This window comes from Punica granatum, chromosome 1, assembly GCF_007655135.1.
Source record: "Punica granatum isolate Tunisia-2019 chromosome 1, ASM765513v2, whole genome shotgun sequence".
Taxonomy (NCBI): domain Eukaryota; kingdom Viridiplantae; phylum Streptophyta; class Magnoliopsida; order Myrtales; family Lythraceae; genus Punica; species Punica granatum.
In genome coordinates, this window is record NC_045127.1 from 29,459,456 (window position 1) to 29,463,902 (window position 4,447).

General features: G+C 53.0%; 2 non-coding genes across 2 annotated transcripts in view; both read right to left on the reverse strand.

Moving 5' to 3' along the window:
• Positions 1–72, reverse strand: part of LOC116193352 — a 3,389-nt gene extending 3,317 nt beyond the window's left edge. Inside the window, exon 1 of the ribosomal RNA XR_004154263.1 lies at positions 1–72. This exon is cut by the window's left edge and continues 3,317 nt beyond it. This is a non-coding gene — a ribosomal RNA (28S ribosomal RNA).
• Positions 73–310: 238 nt separating this feature from the next.
• LOC116193362 lies at positions 311–466 on the reverse strand. Its single transcript, XR_004154271.1, has one exon. It is a non-coding gene; the product is annotated as a 5.8S ribosomal RNA (ribosomal RNA).
• Between the last annotated feature and the right edge of the window lie 3,981 nt (positions 467–4,447).

Below are 4,447 nucleotides of genomic sequence, written 5' to 3' on the forward strand. Positions count from 1 at the left end.
CTCGTTAGTTTCTTTTCCTCCGCTTATTGATATGGTTAAACTCAGTGGGTGGCCCCGCCTGACCTGGGGTCGCGTTATTTGGATGGAAGGCCAACGAGCAACGCGGAAGGGACGGCTCTGGACAGATGCCCGAGGGGCCATGTACTGCCTCCACCGCGCGTCGCGGAGCGCGTCGCTCCCGTGCTCCTTTTTGGGCCAGCCACAGCGGTTTGCCACGGGAGGCCAACTTCCGCGCCCATAGCGGCCACGCACCCCCTCATCCCCCCCGAGGGATGACGACGGCGTGGAGGTTTTAGGGCGACGCGATGCGTGACGCCCAGGCAGACGTGCCCTCAGCCGGATGGCTTCGGGCGCAACTTGCGTTCAAGGACTCGATGGTTCACAGGATTCTGCAATTCACACCAAGTATCGCATTTCGCTACGTTCTTCATCGATGCGAGAGCCGAGATATCCGTTGCCGAGAGTCGTTGTGGTTACGCACGAGACTGCCCGGTCCCTCAGGCGGGCGGCGTGCCTCTCCTGTTTCTGATCCTTGGCGCCTTCCGCGCCGGGGTTTTACATTGTACGACCGGGACGGGAAAGGCGACGAAGTGCCCCCGCCATCCCAGCGGCCGGGGGACCCCGGCCCATTTGGAGCAGCTGGTTCTCGCGTAGTTCTGCTGCGCAGGTTTCGACAATGATCCTTCCGCAGGTTCACCTACGGAAACCTTGTTACGACTTCTCCTTCCTCTAAATGATAAGGTTCAGTGGACTTCTCGCGACGTCGTCGTTGACGAAGCACCCACGTCGCCGTGATCCGAACACTTCACCGGACCATTCAATCGGTAGGAGCGACGGGCGGTGTGTACAAAGGGCAGAGACGTAGTCAACGTGAGCTGATGACTCGTGCTTACTAGGAATTCCTCGTTGAAGACCAACAATTGCAATGATCTATCCCCATCACGATGAAATTTCAAAGATTACCCGGGCCTGTCGGCCAAGGCTATAGACTCGTTGAATACATTAGTGTAGCGCGCATGCGGCCCAGAACATCTAAGGGCATCATAGACCTGTTATTGCCTCAAACTTCCTTGGCCTAAGTGGCCATAGTCCCTCTAAGAAGCTGGCCGTGGAGGTGTACCTCCACATAGCTAGTTAGCAGGCTGAGGTCTCGTTCGTTAACGGAATTAACCAGACAAAACGCTCCACCAACTAAGAACAGCCATGCACCACCACCCATAGAATCAAGAAAGAGCTCTCAGTCTGTCAATCCTTACTATGTCTGGACCTGGTAAGTTTCCCCGTGTTGAGTCAAATTAAGCCGCAGGCTCCACTCCTGGTGGTGCCCTTCCGTCAATTCCTTTAAGTTTCAGCCTTGTGACCATACTCCTCCCGGAACCCAAAAACTTTGATTTCTCATAAGGTGCCAGCGGAGTCCTAAAAGCAACATCTGCTGATCCTTGGTCGGGATTGTTTATGGTTGAGACAAGGACGGTATCTGATCGTCTTCGAGCCCCCAACTTTCGTTCTTGATTAATGAAAACATCCTTGGCAAATGCTTTCGCAGTTGTTCGTCTTTCATAAATCCAAGAATTTCACCTCTGACTATGAGATACGAATGCCCCCGACTGTCCCTGTTAATCATTACTCCAATCCCGGAGGCCAACACAACAGGATCAGAATCCTATGATGTTATCCCATGCTAATGTATTCAGAGCGTAGGCTTGCTTTGACCGTGCAAAGTGGACGGGGACCGTGCCCAGTGACTGGTGACCGTGCCCCGTACCTTGCCTGGTGCCCCGTGACCGTGCCCACTGACCCGAGATCGCGCCCAGTGACCGGCGACCGGGAACCAGAGGCCGGCGGCCGCGCGGCAAGGATCGGTGACCGTTCTCGGTCACCCGTGACAGTGCCCGCTGCCCAGTGCCCCGCGACCGCGACCAGTGATCCCGACCAGCGATCGTGCCCCTTGATCGAGACCGGTACCGCACCCCGTGCCCTGTGCCCAGTGACCGTACCCTAGAAGTTCCCGAGATTGCGGCCCGGGCATTCCCGTGGACATGCCCGAATCACGCCACGGTAAATTCCGCACCACGCGGCACGGGGGAGTTTAAAATCCATATTTTTCACGGTCGTGCACTCACCCAAGCTTTAACACCGGGGAAATTCTGCACCACGTGGCCCGGGGACGTTCAAAATCCGAATTTCACGCTCTCCCGGGCGTACGAACTCGGCCCGGGGACGTTCGCGAATGAATCCCAGATTTGAAGCTCGCCCGAGTTAATCCCGGGAAATTTAGCGCCGCGTGCCCGTGCCACGGACGGTTTGCCCGTGGACGAGACCAAGTAAATAATAGGCGTCGTCCCGGGTTCGCACGAGGGTCGGCCGCCGGGGCCAAGTTATAGGACTCAATAATTCGCGGGGGACATGGGCGCCGGGGTCGTTGGCCACCGGGACCAATTTTGTCGTCGCCGAGAGGGACCAAGGCTTGGGGCTTCTTGGCATATTTTGCCACGGACCAAAGTTTGACGAGCAAACGGGGCGTCTCTCTAGGGCCGGCCAACGAGGCATTTCACCGGGTCCGTGAGATGGCCATTTTCACAACTCGTGGTTGTGCGCACTCGAATTTCATCTCGTCGGGGCACGCATGTGCGAAGTCTATGCGACGCGGCTTGGGAGTGTCCACCTTCCCGGGGACGCGCGACGAGCGCACGTGAGAAGGAGTCGCCACTCGCCATTTTACGACCCGGAGGTCGAGGGCTGGTGAGTTACCCGGGTCTAGGGGTACGAGGTACACCTAAATTCTAAGGCAATGGTCGTACGGAACCAGAAATTCCGAATTCGGGGGTTCTATTACATGCGGGCCTATATCCCGCACGCCCTTTCGGTACTCTAGCTTGCTAGGCTTGCCATTTTGTTTATTTACCGCGTGATTTAGGGTTGTACTCGACTCGCCCGTTTTGACACCGTAAATTCGATGAATTGGTCAAATTGGGCCAAACGTTCAAAAGGTGAGTACGCTTGTGCATCGAGGAATCGGTTCACTATCTTAGCGCTACAGTTCATCGAACCATGATGGCCGATCCCCTGCGTGAACCGAAACCACGAATATCCGAGCTCACTCATCCTTTGGTGGGGATAGACCAACTTAACCGATTCGGCACTCGGACCTCTCGCTCATCGATCGGGATCCTTACAAGTATATGAACGAACATACAAATAGAATTCTCACAATGTTCTCTCGACTAATTACAAAGTACAATTGAATGAGTAAGTGGATCCCGACTGGTTCGCATTAGGCCAATATTCCGCTCCGGCTCACCGTGTGTTTTGAATGACCGATAAGTAAATTAAGGCAACACGAACTCAAAGAGCCGGGGGTCGGGTCCGATCGATCCAACGGTTTGCAAGGGAATCGGTTGGTTCCCACTGTATCCGATGGACCGATCGAGTTCCCGGGTGATATCTAAACTCGTTTCACGCATCCAATCCAAATTTGCCTCCCACATAGGCCACATTCGGAGTGTGACGGTGACTCGGGGTTAGATCCCATTCTGCACTCGGGTTGCACGCACTCAGTGAGTTAGCAGACGTTGGACCTCGTGTTCGGTGATTTGGGGCGTTGAACCCCATGCAACACATAACCTATGGGCTCGGACCCGAACCGCAACAAATCAACAAAACGGATGGAAAACAGAAGGAAACTGATAAAACCGATGGAAAACAGATAACAACTGACAAACGTGGATGAATACAGACAAATGGTGTATTAAGTCGAATGTACGTGATTTAATCAGTTATTAACCGGGGTTGATTAACAAACAATGTATTTAACCTAGGCAAACATAGAGGGCGGGCTAGAATATGGTTCTAATCCAATTATATGTGTGAATTTGTTTTAGGACTCTTATTCAGTTAAGTGTGGCTACGGTTTCACCGAATTAGCCAAACTTGTGTTTTGACTCTAGATTGGAATCTAACATGTCGCCTATGCGTTATCTAATGTTTGTTTAAGTCGGGTGCACGATTAATCCGGTTCTTCGTGTTCATAACTGAAATAAAATGTTCCCCCACCAAATATACGATAGGAAGATAGAAACACCGAAAGTGAACGGAATGGGCAGAGAAAATGAAACTTGCGCCCGAACGGGCGGCCCTCTTCGTTCATAGATTGAAGTGTTTCCAACTTCCTAACGCCTAGGGTATCGGTGAATCGCGAAATGACGGTCAGGCCCTTGGACGATAAAATTGCAAAGTTCGGAAATAAATTGGAGATCGCGTCACACGAAGGAGTCTAAGGACTCGTGCGCCCCGACTCGGGCCGCCTCAAATTGAGCCCGGACTCGAGTCATAGCACGTGAGTACTCGCTAGACATCAATTCTATTCGTGTTACATGTCTCGGTATTTTGAAATTGTGAATTTTTAATGGAAAAGGGCATTCTCGCCGTTCCGTAAATCATCGATGCG